This window comes from Cnephaeus nilssonii, assembly GCF_951640355.1.
Source record: "Cnephaeus nilssonii genome assembly, chromosome: 17".
Classification (NCBI taxonomy): Eukaryota; Metazoa; Chordata; class Mammalia; order Chiroptera; family Vespertilionidae; genus Cnephaeus; species Cnephaeus nilssonii.
The window spans coordinates 28,924,330-28,940,442 of NC_137088.1; the positions used below are offsets into that span (position 1 = coordinate 28,924,330).

General features: G+C 41.8%; 1 protein-coding gene across 3 annotated transcripts in view; it reads left to right on the forward strand.

Annotated features, from left to right (window-relative positions):
• The first annotated feature begins 5,118 nt into the window (after positions 1 to 5,118).
• PPP2R3A (protein phosphatase 2 regulatory subunit B''alpha) overlaps positions 5,119 to 16,113 on the forward strand; it is a 148,724-nt gene continuing 137,729 nt past the window's right edge. The window contains exons 1-2 of one of the 3 annotated variants that reach the window (XM_079795331.1): positions 5,119 to 5,247; positions 5,708 to 5,803. The gene's annotated coding sequence lies outside the window, so the exon portion shown is untranslated. Of the gene's footprint in view, positions 5,248 to 5,405; positions 5,804 to 16,113 lie in introns of those variants that run through there. The other 2 variants (XM_079795329.1, XM_079795330.1) reach the window with 2 other exon arrangements.

Genomic DNA, 16,113 nt, shown 5'->3' on the forward strand with positions numbered 1-16,113 from the left:
AATTAAAAATGGGCACACAAAAAAAACCAACCACCCAATTATTAAGGCCTACTAGATAGCTGTCCCTATGACAATACCAAACACTAATCAAAACTGTGTTATTGACAGAGGGACAGCCAAATAGATCAATGCAACAGAAGGAGAACCTAGAAATAGAGCCATACAAATATGCCCAACTGATATTTTTAAACAGACTTCATTTTTTATAACAGTTTTTTATTTACAGAAAAATTAAGCAAATAGTACAAAGAATTCTCATATACCCTGCACCCAGTTTCCTTCATTATTAACATCTTGAATAACATTTCTTTAAATATATTTCAATAAATGGTGCTACAACAATGAGACATCCATAAGCAAAAAATAAAACAGCAACAGCAAAAACACAAATGAACCTCAACCCAAAACTCATATCTTGTTTTAAAAAAATGAACCATGGATGTGATATAAAATATAAAGCTATAAAACTTAGGAAAAACAACATAGTAGAAAATCTTCAGGATCTAGGACTAGGCAAATAGTTCTTAGATTTAACACCAAAAACATAATCCATAAAAGGAAAAATTTATAAATTGGACTTCATCAAATTTAGAAAATTTTACTCTGAAAAAACCAAAACCAAAACCAAAACCCTCTATTAAGAGAATAAAAAGACAAGCTACTACAGACTTGGAGAAAATGTTTGCAAACCACATACCCAACAAAGGACTAGTATCTAGAATGTATAAAGAAGTCTCAAACTCAACAGTGAAAAATAATCTAATTAAAAATGGGCAAAAGGCATGAACAGACATCTCACCAAAAAGGATAAACACATGGCAAATAAGCACATGAAAAGATGTTCAATGTCATTATCCATTAGGGAAATAAAATTTTAAGCACAGTGACCTATCACTACACAAAAAAATGAAAACATGTTCACTCAAAAACCTGTACATGAAGTTCCTAATAGTTTATTTTCATGATTGCTCTGAACTGTAAACAATCCAATGTTCTGCAACAGGTAAATAGTCAAATAAATTGTGGTACATTCATACCATGGGGTATTATTCAGCAATAAAAAGGAACAAACTAATGATACACGCAACAACTTGGATGAATCTCCAGAGAATTATACGGAGATCATAGTTTCCCAGGAGCTGGGACTGGGAAAGAAGAAGGGATTGTCTACAAAGGAGATACTCAAGGGAATTTTGATTATGATTGCACAGCTCTGTGAATATATAAAAACCATTGAATTTTGCGTTTTAAATAGGAGAATTATATAGTATGTGAATTATGTCTTAATTAAGCTGTTTCAGAAGGATGGGAGAAAGGAAGGTCACATTATTTATCAAAAATTTTTTGTCCCCATCTCTTTCCTTTGGAGAGTTCATTTACACAGATAGAGGGTGTTGCAAAAAAAATGTATGTATACACTTTGAATAACTATAAAGGCAGTGATTATTAAAATACATTTCATTTTCAAAATTGTGCTATCAGCTGTTAAAGTGTGTATACATTTTTGGGGGGGACACTCTGTATTAGGACATTTTAATTGTCCCACAGGTCATCTATGCTCTTCTCATTTCTTAAATATTTTTTTTCTATGTATTCTTTATTTAGGTTACTTTCTATTGGTGTGAGTTTAAGTTTACTAATCTTTTTTTTGGCAATGTCAAATTGGCCATTAATATTACCAACATTGTATTTGAACATTGTAATCTACATCTCCAGAAATGCAATTTGGGTCTTTTTTATATCACCCAGGTCTCTGCTTAACTTTGTGAACCGTTAGGATAGAGTTACAGTAACTGTTTTAATGTCCCTGTCTGCTAATTCTAACTTGTGTGACAGTTTTGTTTTAGATTGATTGACTTTTCTTTTTACTATGGATTGTATTGTCCCTAAAGCTGATAGTTTCTAGCTCTAATGTCATTTTATAAGGAATATAAAGGTAGAAGAATATGTTAAACAACATCTCAGGGATGCAATCAGCAAAATGCAGAATGTGAGAAACTTTACAGGACAAGCAATCAATTTCTTCAACTTATAAAGTACAAGGAAAGAAAAAGGTTTAACAGAGTTTAACCAAATGCAATGTGAGAACCTTGTTTGGGTCCTTATTTGAAAATAAACTATATAAAACATTTATGAAAAATTTGGGAAAATTTGAATACTAACTAGATATTTTAAAATTATTAATTTTTAAAGCTATTTTAATGATTTTGTGCGTGTTTTTAAAAATAGACCATATTGTTTAGAGATACATATTTATGGGTGAAATAATATGCTGCTTGTAGTTTGCTTCAAAATAATCCAGAAGGTGAGGTACAGATGGAACAAATTGGCCATAAGGTGATAATTGTTGAAATTAAATAATGAGCACATAGTAATTTATTATATTATTCTCTCTACTTTTGCAATACTTTACATTTTTCCATAATTTAAAAAAATCCGATTTTTTCTTTTCTGAGAATTGCCCTACTTTCTCCCTACACCTAATCATGCTCATTCTCCTACCGTTCAAATAAATTAAAGTTATTTATTGACAATTTTTTCTCCCTAATTTGGCCTAGACGCTTGAGAGCAAAGATTGTGTCTTACTCATTTTCTTCTCTTCGTATTTCTACCCACCAACAACTAGAGAACCAAAGTGCTCAATACATGATGGCAAATTGGTTGCTCTCTAGCTACACTTCACCAATGAGCTCCTGATAAAGAGGCTGATTCCATTGCATTGAATCAAATTTCCAGTTAAGTCTTGTGTCCTTTATAGAAATGTATTCCAAAGGAGCCTAAGAAGTCCTAATGTAAAAACTCAGGCAATAAAACTGTCGAGACAAACCAGGAATCCAGCAAGGATTGGCCGGGTCAGCAGTACTGAATTGCTTTATAGTTAACTATGTATTCCTCAAGTAAGCACTGCCCTGTGACCTTTGTAAAGTCCTTCTGTCCTGCCCCGTCTTTCTCATGAGATAGCTCTAAGTCTTATGAACCCCGAGAAGAAATATATCTGCCAAAGAGGATTCTTCCTGGTTAATTGGGCCTCAAGTCATAACCAGAGTGTGGCAGCCATTGCTGACAAGAGGCCTCTCAGGTACACCGTATATCAGGGAGAAGTCACAGACTGAGCTGCCAAGCCTCCTGCACTGAGTTGCTGCTGAGCAGATCTCCTTAAAAGAGTTCTTAAAATCGTCTCTCAATCAATGGGCTGAAACCTGCCCCAATCAATCAGAGCTTGGAAACTATAGCCTCATTTGCATCTTTACTGACTAATCGCAGCAGCTCCATAGCTATTTGGACCAATCAAACTGCAAAAATTTGGATTCTTCATTTGCATAAAAATGGACCAAAGAAGATACCATAATGCATTTGAAAGGGCTTTTTAAAAACTGGAAAGCAGTATAAAGTTTAAGGTATAAGTGCCTCTTTCCAAAGCATCAAGTCATCTTACAGAACTCATCATTTTAGCTTTTAGAAGAATTGACCTTGGATGAAATTGTTCAGCAGGCAAAACCTGTTTTGTAGTTATATATACATATATGTCTTCTTCCTTTTCACTATAAATACACACACAGCACCTACTTTGTGCTAGGTGCTAGTGACACAGTGAGGATAGCCCCGGTGCCCAGAACCAATCTTCACAGGCCATCTACTCCTTGGCTATTCTCCCATCCCCCACCACTAGGTGCTCCTTACTCATGCTGTTCAGTCTCATGATTGATTAACTTATTAAGTTGTTTACTTGCATATATATATTTACTAGAGGCCCGGTGCATGAAATTCATGCACTGATGGGGGGAGGGTCCCTCAGCCCCGTCTGCGCAGTCTCGCAGTCCCAGAGCCCTCAGGGGATGTCTGACAGCCTGGCCAGCAGCCCCCCACCCCTACCCCCCTCCGCTGCCCCCATCATCCTTGCTCCCTCTGCCCGCTGGCATGCGCCTTGGCTGGCCTGGCTCTGCCTGCTTGCTGTCCCCACCCCACCCCACCCCCAGGGACCGGTCATTTGGTCGATTTGCATATTACCCTTTTATTATATAGGATTATATAAATTACTTATCTTTTTAAATGAGAATTTTACAAATACACTCTTAATTGGAGGTTCCTAATTCTGGGGAAATTTCCATTTTACCAGTGTGTTCTTTTTTTTTTTTTTTAATATATTTTATTGATTTTTTACAGAGAGGAAAGGAGAGGGACAGAGAGCTAGAAACATCATGAGAGAGAAACATCAACCAGCTGCCTCCTGCACACCCCCCACAGGGGATGTGCCCGCAAGCAATGTACATGCCCTTGACCGGAATCGAACCCGGGACCCTTCAGGCCGACGCTCTATCCACTGAACCAAACCGGTTTTGGCAGCAGTGTGTTCTTGAAGAGCACATAATTGTGGATAGGTGGTCTTTGAGTTCCTGTGACCATTAGGAGGAGGACAATTTTAGGAGACCCAGGCTGTGTCTTCCTGGCTTTTGAGGAGGTTTTTTATGGTGTGTGTGTGTGTGTATGTGTTTGTTTTTTTTGTTGTTGTTGTTGTTGTTTTCAATCAAACCATCTTACTCGGTGTGAATTGGGAAGTGGGTATGTCTCAATAATTCATTAGGTTGTGCATTGGTTTTATATGGCTTTCTGTTATTTGTGTCATATCAAACAATATAACGGTTAAAAATAAGTATCTCTTTCAACTGGTTCGATACTTCACAAAGAAAGTGGCGCATGTGCGGGCCACGGTGAGGGTCAGAGTGACCCCCAGTATCCAGTCAGCAGCGAGGGCTACCCTTCCCGTTGTCTCCGGCCTCAAAGGAACCGTCTGGTCTGCTGGAGGAGGGCAAAACCATCAATGACGAAAACAATAGTGATAATAACAATCAGAATAATAGCAAATACGAGAGGCTCGCACCTCCCAATAACAGCAACTACTACTAATAGCGTCCCCGCCGAGCCACTAAACCGGGGACTGCACCCGCGGCGGCTGCTGCGGCCCTCGCAGCGCCCCTGGCGGCCCCCTTCCTGGCTGGGGTCTGCTGGGTGGGGCGGGGCCAGGCGGGCGGGGCGGGGCGGGGCGGGGAGCGGAGCCCGCGGCCGAGGGTGGGGACCAGGGGGACGGAGGGGCAGGCGGGCCGGCGGGCGGCGGGGCGGGGCGCGCTCGGGCCTCCGTTCCTCACGCGCCTCGCTCGCAGCTCCACATCCCGCGCCGCCGGGAGCCTTGGCGGCCAGCGCGGTCCGCGGGCTGAGGCTGCAGCCGCAGGAGGAGCCGCGGGCACTCAGGTAGGCGCCGGGGACGCCCGCCGCGCGGCCTGGAGCCCTAGCGCCCCCGGCCCGGCCGGAGGGTAGTGGCGCGGCCGGGGGGGCGGTACGCAGAGGCCCGGGCGGGCGGGGCCGGAGCCTAGGGGCGGGGACCGGCCTGGCCGGAGGGGTCGGTGCGGTCGCGCTGCCCTGGCTCGGCTGGCGGAGCGGGGGAAGTCGGGGTTCGAGGCGGTGCGGGCCGTGGCAGCCTGGGAGGTGTGGAAACCGCGTACCCCGGGGCCGCCCGCCGAGGGAGGGAAGGCGGAGGACGGCCTGCTCCCTCCCGCTGGCCGGGCTCCGAGGCCAGTTCGCCCGCGCAGCCCTCGGGAACTTGTTAACCGGAAAGCTTGGCAGGGAAGCAAATGCCAACGGTTTGGAAGAACTGAGAAGTCACGTCGTTAGGCGCCGAGGCTTCATTTTCCTTCCCCCGCCCCCTGCCCAGCCTCGGCCCGACTTGGCCAAAGAAGGATGTGTCACCGGCTCGGGGCCTCGCGCGGGATTCCCAGCCCGGCTGGGAGCGGGAGTACCTGGAACAAAGGTAAACGGAGGCCGGCCGGACCCCCCCAGCCCGGCCCTGCGGCCGCCGCCTCCGAGGGGCTCTCTCCTGGGGGACCGCTCGATGGAAACCAGCTGGCCGGGCTTGTAGTTGAGGTTGCATCTGAACTCTGCTAGGCTCACACATGATTCTCAATCCTCTTTGGCTCTGGAAAAGCGTAAGGAAATGCTACCCCGTTTTAGTGGTCAGCAAATGGAAGGGAGTGTAAATGGCTGTTGGTCAATTATAAGGTATTTTCTTATTAGGGGATGGCCTGAAAGCACGAAATAAAAATTCTTTCAACACGTAAGCAAAACGTGATGTGTGGTGCCGTCCAAAACTGAGGAAGTCGTTCCTCCTCCTCAAATCATTTATGCACAAACCAGCCCCCCCCCCCCAAACCCTTGGTGCCTTTGTTCTTCATTCGTTTCAGTCCTCAGTTTCTTGTAAACAGAGCAGCCGGTGCTGAGACCCTAAGAATTGCCATACTAGGTCAGAGCCTGTGCGTGCAGCACAGTAAGCAGCAGGCTTGTGTTGTGGTAAAACTCTTTTTATTTCTTGATGATGCCGTTCAAATAATCTCTTTTTCTTCCCTTTCAGTGGTATCCATGACTGTTTGTGAAAGCCTTTTAAAGACCTGTAGACCATTCCTAATTTATACACACAGTCCATTCACATTTGTTGTATTCAAATGACTCTCCTATCCTCTCCGGCAGAGAACTAACTTATAACATGAGATACCTGTGGGGGAAACTTGGATCTTTTTTAATAAATCTGGGAGCTCAGAAATTGAGGACAGGGGAAACAGAAGTTCCGTCTGTTAAAAACAGAAAATTTTACCAGGATTAACCTGGGTGTTGGGTTCAAAAAATAGCTTTATCCATTAACAACCTGAGTATTCCTAAGTATTTGCATATTTTAAAAATGCAGCTTAACATTCTGGAGTGCGCAGGGGCTATCAGACTTTATCCTGGGATGAATTAATATGGCCTTAATGTTTAGCTGAAACCAGCTGCCCTAAGAGAATGAAACTTTTGTTTCAGCAAGGGAATAAAGTTGATGAGTAATTTGGGAGTGTGGGGTGCTAAAGAGGCACCTGTTCAAGCCATACTCTGCTTTTAAACTCTTCAGAGGCTCCTCATGATCTCTGGCAAACAATCTCCAGAGACATGGCCCCCCACCACCTTTCAATATGCAGCTAATACTATGTATATTTTCCCTCTGAAATTTCTTGACCTATGTCCTCCTCCCCCCTCCTAAAAATAAACTCCACCACCTAGAGTAGAATTGATAACCCTTGGGGGCATTATCATTCTCTCTAAATGAAAGGTTTTTTTCCCCTGGTACTATTGACATTTGGACCAGATAGTTCTTTGTTGTGGGGGGGTTATCCTGTGCATTATAGGATGTTTAGAAGCATCCCTGACCTCTACTTAATGGGAACCAGTGTTGCCTCCCACCCCGCTAGTTGTGACAGATGTTTATGCCTCCAAACATTGCCAGGAGTCCCCTGGGAAAGCCCATATTATGTCCACCAGAGAACCACTGTTCTAAGCAGACTGCAACCTTAACACCAGTGACACTACATTGTCCTCATTTGCTTATGTGTTGATTTTATCTACTATGCTAAGCTTGAGGGCAGGAGCAGTCTTACTCGTGCATTTAACAAATGCCTGAGGAAGGGCCTATTTTGCCAGCCAGACACTATTTAGGTCTGGGAATCCCGTGGTAAAAACAACTGATGTGGTCTTTGCACTCCTGGACATTACAGTCTAAAGAGTGACAGATGCATGTATGTCTAATGATACAATTACCTCATTACAATTGTGATAAATTCTGGGAGAAGTACAGGATGCGCTGAGTACATAAAAGAGGAGTCCTGACCTACTTTGGAAACTAGGAAATTTTTCTTTGGAAACGAACTTTAAGATGAGTTGTACTCTGAAGGATAAATAGAAGTTATAAGGTGAAGCTTAGGGGGACCACATTCCCAAGAATCAACAGGACCTTCTGGGAATTCCAAGGCCAGTGTGGCTGGAGCATAGAGAGGGATAGGAGGAGCAGGATGATATAAAATGAAGCTGGGGAAAGTAAGTGAAGGCTACCTCAAGCACAGTTCTCAGTTCAGTCTGCTCATTAGAACCACAAGAAGAACTTAATACTAGCGCTGGGCCATTCTCCAATCAGAATGTCTGCCGTGGGACGTCTCCTTCCCTAATTGCCATTTTCTCCACACCTTCCAAAGTGATAACCACTACTACTAGTTTCCAATAAGTTACTGTAACAAACAGCTGGGACTCAGGTGGTAGCAGAGGAGAGGGAAAGAAGAAGATGGACATAGGACATATATATTTAGGAGGCATATATCTAAACAAATGGCATTCAAGCAAATGCATATTCTTCTTTCCTCCTGTTGTTTACCAAAATGGTAGCATACTGTACACACTATCCTGTTCTCTGAACAATGTCTTAGAAATCTTCCCGTTTCAATATATAGTTTCCTTATTCTTTTGAATGACTGTGTAATATTCCATTGCATGGACATACCACAGGTTATTTAACCACTCTTTGATGGACATTTAAATTGTTTCCAATAATTTACCATAACAAACAGTATTATGCTTATACCAGTTTATGTGTGTGAATATACTTGTAAGATAGCTTCCTAGAAGTGGAATTGTTGAGTCAAAGGTGTACACACACATAGTTGTAAATATTTGTGTTTGTAAAAGATCACTCTGGTCAAATTGGAGGAAAGGATCTAGAAGGAAATGAGTGAATGTGGGAGACAACTGACCCTAATTAAGGTTAGTGTGTGCTATAGAATAAATTGCGTTCCCCCAAAATTGATATTTTGAAGCCCTAATCCCCAATGGACTATATTTGGAGATAGTCTTTAGAGGTAATTAAGATTAAATGAGGTCATCAGAATGAGACCCTAACTGGTGGCTTTATAAGAAGAGTAAGGAGAAAAGGCCATGTGAGCACTCAGAGGCCAAGAAGAGAGTCCTCACTAGAAACTGACCCTGCTGGACGTTGATCTGGAAATTCTATAAATTTATGTTGTATAAACCACCCAATCTATGGTATTTTGTTATAGCAGCCTGAGCCAACAAATACACTGTGGAAAAGTAAGAGAGAAAAGATGGTAGCTGGGATTATGGTGGTAGCAGAGGAGATGGAGAGAAGTAGATGGATACAGGAGATATATTTAGGCATAATTGATAGGATTTGATTATTGATATGGCACAAGCCATGGGAGAGAGAAATAAAGTATGTAGGATGACTCCCTGAGTCAGGCTTGCCCAACCAGGAGAATGGTGGAGGAGTTGTTACCTGAGACAAAGAACACTGGAAGGATAAGTAGTGTTAAGGTGGGTTTAAATCAGATTTCACTTTGGGACTGGTGAGACCCTCAAGTGGAAATGTCATATAAGCATTTGATAATTCAAATCCATAGCCCAGAGGAGTGGGCTGAACTGGGGACACAAGTTTTTTAGGTGTAAATTGAAAGGTGTGGATGGAATTACCAAAGGCAAAGGGTTGCAAACCTGCAGCCCACAGCTAAATCAGGCTTACAGATGTGTTTTGTTTTTCCAACACAATGGTTTTTGTTTAATTTTGAGTTAGTTGCCAATATTTTGTTGGTTTTTTGTTAATACTCACCCGAGGATATTTTTTTCCATAGATTTTTTTTTTTTTTTTTTAGGGAGAATGGAAGGGAGGGAGGAAAGGAGACAGACAGACAGACAGACTGACAGACACCAATTGGTTGGCTCCCGACTGGGGCCAGGGATCAAACTAGCAAACCAGGCACATACCCTTGACTAGGAATGGAACCTGAGACCCTTTGGTGCATGGGCCGACACTCTTGGCCAGTAATTTAAAATCTGAAGATTTCCCATGAAAATCCAGATTTGGGATTTTTCTTTATAAATGAGAAGATGTGGCTCTACTGAGCCAGCTTTCCCATCTGGCAACAATTGATTGGAGCTAAGTCACAGCTGATTCCAGTTGCTTTCTAGTTCAGCAAAGAGCCCACCACTCCTAAAACTTATGCTTGGCTTGCTTTGCTCGTTTAATTCTCAGACTCTGAAGGCATTTAAGTGTGTGGTCCCTGCTCTAGGAAAAGAGTGTAGAACAGTGATTCTCATCTTGGCTGCACATTGGAAACATTGAATGATTAAAAAATACTATTTCTGTTTACTTGATCCAAATTATAGCCTTGGATTTTTTAAGGCTCGGCAGGCAATTCCACTGAGCACTGGAAATTGAGAACCATTGAGAGAGATTAAGAAGAGAAGAGGGCTCAGGATTTCAAAGTTGGGTAAAGGAGGATAGCAGACCCAGGAAAGGGATAAGTGGCCAGAGAGGTACAATGGAATGGAATGGTCCTTTGCTTGCAGTTAAGACATGCAAACTTAACCCACTATACTTAAAGGTGTTTTTAATTAGATGAGAAAGGGTGAAGTTTTAGTTTGCATCTGTAATTACTGTTTGTTTTGCATATATATGCTGTTCTTTTACTATGTAGTATTATGCACACACAAAAACAGGCATGCTTTACTTCATGAGCCATTTAAAGGATTTTCAAGAGTAAGCTATACTTCATTTTTTTTCTTAGGTATTTACTTTAGATCTAAAGTTTAGAATCTAATTCCAATTTAAGATGTGTCATAAACCTGGCCAGTGTTGCTCAATGGTTTGAGTGTCGACCCATGAACCAGGAGGTCACAGTTTGATTCCCAGTCAGGGCACATGTCCGGGTTTTGGGCTTGATCCCTGGTAGGGGGTGTGCAGGAGGTGGCCCATCGATGATTCCTTCTCATCATTGATGTTTCTGTCTCTCTCTCCCTCTCCCTCCCTCTGAAATCAATTTTTAAAAAACACATATTTAAAGATATGTCATAAAAGGCAGAAAAAGAGTATTTAAAAAAAGATAGGAGTTAAGTAAAGATGTAGACCAAGCATGTCAAACTTGTGGTCCGCAGGCTGCGAGTTTGACATGCTTGAAGACTGAAAATGATCAGTTGGATTTAGCAAAATGAAGTTTTTGACCTCAGCAAGAACCATTTTAGATGGGAAGAGGCAGAAAACAAATTGAGATGGGTAAGAAGTAAGGAAATGGAAATGGAAAATGTTGGAAAAATCTTTCGAGAAGTTTTATCTGAAAAGGGGAGTAGTGAGAGGGGACAGGTGTCTTATACGTCTCTGTGATAGGTGCTCAGAGTGTGTTGGTTACCCACACACTTCTAGCTTTTTAGAAAGGTAACTTAATGGTGCATGATTACCTCTCTCCCTCATTTCAGAGGGGTCTTGCTTGTATTTGTTTTGGAGATTTTGTGTTTTTTCACTAAGGAGATATTTTGCCAGAACTCTTGAGACTCAGATGTTAGAAATTAGGCCTTTAGTCTCTTTCTTATCTGGAAAGCTATAATGCTCCTAAAGGCCAGCAGTGATCTGGGCTCCAATGACCCTGACATCATCCTCTCATTGAACTGATGAACAAAGACCAGATTGTTGGCATGTTGAAAATGGAATACTTGGCTATGTCAGGGAATATGTATCTAGCTGTCAGATTTCCAGGAGTATTTTTTGCAGCTGTATTTTTCCCAAATAACTTGATATTGTAACTTGGTTTTCCAGTTGCATGCAAAATTTCTCATACTTTGAAACTTTTTCATTGACGGTGATTAAAGGGTATAGATAGAAGTTGGAGGAATAAGACCTTGTTGGGCTCAGAGAGAAGGTGAAGAGAGCAGTGAACAAATTGGTTTTCAAAAGGTTGTGTGAATGCAGTTACCTTGAAGATCTTGTGTTAAACTCTCTAGAGTGGGTTGTCATGCAGATGGCCACTACCTGTCTGTCTCTTAAGCATTTCTGCCTCCTTGGAAACCTTAACCTGGCACAGAAGGGCTTAAAGGTCAGGTTTGCACTTTATATTTCATATATATATATATATATATATACACACACACACACACACACACACACATACACACATACACACACACACACACACACACACACACACACACACACACTAGAGGCCCGGTGCACGAAATTCATGCACGGGGGTGTGTGTCCCTCAGCCCAGCCTGCACCCTCTCCAATCTGGAACCCCTCGAGGGATGGCCGACTGCCCACTGGGATAGGGCCTAAATGGGCAGTCGATCATCCCTCTCACAATCCAGGACTGCTGGCTCCCAACCACTCGCCTGCCTGCCTGCCTGCCTGATTGCCCCTAACCGCTTCTGCCTGCCAGCCTGATCACCCCCTAAACACTCCCCTGCCAGCCTGATCGACACCTAACTGCTCCCCTGCCATCCTGATTGCCCCTAACTGCCCTCCCCTGCTGGCCTGGTCACCCCTAACTGCCCTCCCTTGCTGGCCTGGTCACCCCTAACTGCCCTCCCCTTCTGTCCTGGTCACCCCTAACTGTCCTCCCCTGCAGGCCTGGTCGCCCCCAACTGCCCTCCCCTGCTGGCCTGATTGCCCACAACTGCCCTCCCCTGCTGGCCATCTTGTGGCAGCCATCTTTGACCACATGGGGGCAGCCATCTTGTGTGTTGGAGTGATGGTCAATTTGCATATTACCTCTTTATTATATAGGATATATATATATATATATATTTATATTTATTTTTTTCAGAGAGGAAGGGAGAGGCAGAAAGAGAGAGAAACATCAATAATGATAGTGATGATAGAGAATCATTGATCTGCTACCTCCTGTACACCCTACACTGGGGATCTAGCCCACAACTTGGCATGCACCCTGACCAGGAATTGAACTGTGACCTCCTCGTTCATAGGTAGACGCTCAACCACTGAGCCATGCTGGCTGGGCTGCACTTCATGTTTCTAGGAGCTGTGATCTACCAGCAGAACAAAAAACCATGGGGTTGCAAAATGCCAATGAATATTAGTGAAGAATGGTGTTTACTAGTTGAGGGTATAAGCCCCATTGTTCTACTCTTTTTGCAAATAGGAGTATCATCTTGTGAGGGATTAGCCTTCATAGCTGCCTTTGGTTCTTCAGTTAGGTGGTTGGTGGTTAACTTCTGTATGACAGATGACTTTGTGACATGAATAGCAAACCTTGGTTTTATAAAGGTTTGTACTGGGAGTCTATGATAAGAAAGAAAATATTTTGTTTAGAAACTCTTGTGTTTAGACAATTGTAGGAATACCATCACCACAATTGTAGGTACTTTGTCTGGATGGTGGTAGATGGAGGGAAAGTGGTCCAGAGCTTATATTTGTAGAGGAGACAGGATAATTGAATGGGGAGTGGACTTGCAGTTAGTTCTTGGATGCAAGGCCTTGGATCTGTCAAGTGTGAGCTGTGTGAGTTATTTACTTTTATTGCATTAAAATTCACATAACATAGCCCTAGCTGGTTTGACTCAGTGGATAGAACATTAGCCTGTGGACTAAAGGGTCCCAGGTTTGATTCCGGTCAAGGGCACATAACAGGGTTGTGGGCTCGATCCCTAGTATGGGGCGTGCAAGAGGCAGCCGATCAAGGCTTCTCTCTCATCATTGATGTTTCTATCTCTCTCTCTCTCTCCCTTCCTCTCTGAAATCAATAAAAAAATATTTTCAAAAAATTCACATAGCATAAATTAATCATTACAAAGTGTATAATTCAGTGATTCTCAATACATTTACAGTGTTGTGTAGCCATCAGCACTATCTAAATCCAGAGCATTTTTATCACCCCACAAGGAAACCCTGTATCCATAAACAGTCACCCCCCATTTCTCTCCCCCCATTTCTTGGAAAACAACAATCTACTTTCTGTCTCTATGGATTTGCCTATTCTGGACATTTCATATAAACAGAATCACACAATATGTGACTTTTTGTGTCTGGCTTCTTTCATTTAACATAATATTTACAAGGTTCATTCATGTTGTAGCATGTGTTCCTTTCTTGGAATAGTAGTTCTACTGTATGGATAGACTACATATGTTTTATCCGCTAATCAGTTGGGGATGTTACCTTTTGGCAACTGTAAATAGTGCTTCTACAAGCATATGTGTACAAGTTTTTGTTTAAATACCTGCTTCATTTATTTTGTGTATATACCTAGGAGTGGAAATTGCTGGGTCATAATAGTAATTCTATGTTTAACTTTTTAAGGAACCACCAAACTTTTCCACAGCAGCTTCACCATTTTACATTTCCACTAGAAATATTCAAAAGTTCCCCTTTCCCTACATCCTCATCAATACTTGTTATTTTCTGGTTCTTTTTATTTGTTTGTTTTGGGTTATAGCCATCCTAGTGAGTATGAAGTAATATCCCATTGTGAATTTGATTTGCATTTCGCTGATAACTGATAATGTTGAGCATCTTTTCATGTGCTTGTTGGCCATTTGTATATATTTGGAGAAATGTCTATTCAGGTCTTTTGCCCATTTGGTCTGCTTGTCTTTTGGTTGTCGAGTAGTTGTAAGAGTTCTTTATACTAGTATATTCTAAATACTAGGCTCTCATTATCAGATACATGATTTGGAAATATTTTCTCTCATACTATAGGCTGCTTTTTCACTTTATTGATAGTATTCTTAGCACAAAGCTTTTAATTCTGATAGTCTAATTTATGGTTTTGTTGTTGTTTATATTTTTAGTGCATATCTAAGAATCATTGCCAAATCCACGGTTATGTCAGTTTACCACTATGTTTTCTTCTTGTAAGAGTTAACACTTTTAATTCTTACATTTAGCTCTTTGATCCATCTTTAGTTAATTTTTGTATGTTAGGTAAGGGTTTAACTCCATTCTTTTGCATGTGGCTATCCAGTTTTCTCAATACCATTTGTTGAAAGAAATGTGTGTTTTTATGAATGTCTCAGACTCTGAGTGTTCTCTTTTATTAAGTGAAAGTGATAAAAATACTTGCCTCACAAAGTTGTGGGATTAGAGAGAGTGTATGTGTAATCACTTTGAAGGTATAAATCACTAAGCAAATACTTGTGATAATTGTTGGCTTGCCACAGATAGCTTTTATTTGTACAAAGCACCTATAAGTTAGTGTCCTTCAGCAACCACCAAAAGTCTTCCATTTTAGTGCATAGTGACTTATGACATAACTAGAGGACTGGGATCCCTATTGTACCTCTGGGTACAAAGTCACAGGGCCCCAGATGCAAGAGGTAATTGTATAGATTGTACCCATCCAGAATTAAAAGTGTATTTTCTTGTAGGGCATGGGTTTGTCGAATTCTATTGCTAATCCTATCATATTTGGGAATATCTGTTCTAGGTGTGTAAGACATAGTTTTCAAAACTAATATTTTTCAGGCATAGTAGGAGAGTAAAGGCAGTTCTTTATATTTATTATGCTAAGCAAATTAAGCCAGTTAGAGAAAGACAAATATCACATGATCTCACTTATAACTGGAATCTAAACTTACAAACAAAGTAGGGCCAGCGGTATGGAAGCAGGGAACAGAATAATAGACCTAAGTGGGGCGGGGGGTAAGGGGAAGGTTTGATTAGGAAGAGGTTAAACAAAGAACATATATGCATAACCCATAGGCACAGACAATAGCATGGGGAAGACCTAGGATGGGGTGGGGTTGGGTGGAGGGGGGCAAAAAAGTAGAAAATGGGAAACATCTGTAATACTGTCAACAATAAAATAAAGAATCCTCACATTTCACTGTACCAGCTGTTAAGCCTCTAGAAATAAGACTATTTCCTCATTCAGTGACTAGTGACCTCGCTTAGTTCAATCAGCAAATATTTATTGAGTTATCACTATGTGACAGGCACAGTACTAAATATTAGAGATACAGTAATACAGGACCAAACTCTCTCTCGAGGCCCCCACTGAAGACCTCCACATTCCTAAATCTATTCAGTCAGTTCTCAGCCTTTCTTTTTATTTGATCTTTCAGCAGCATTTGCACAGTTGATTACTCCTCTTTCTTTGCAAAGCTTTCTTCACTTAGCTTCCAGAACACTGCATTCTCTGGATTTCCTCCTACCTTATGGAGATTCTTATATAGTGTTTTTGCTACTTCCTCATCACCTTTCTGACCTCCAAAGTTAGCATGCTGCTTACTCCTCAAATCTCTATTTTTCCTTATTAATTCTGTTTCCTTGGCATTTTACCTAGTCACATGACTTTAGAGCAACAATTTCACACCAGTGACTTCTAATTTTATCTACAAGTTAGACCTCTCCTCTCAATCTCATACTCTGATATCAAAGTGTCTACCTGACATCTCCATTTGGAAAACTAACAGACATCTCTAAACCGAACTCCTGATTTTCCCCTCAAAAACCTGCTCTTCCCACAG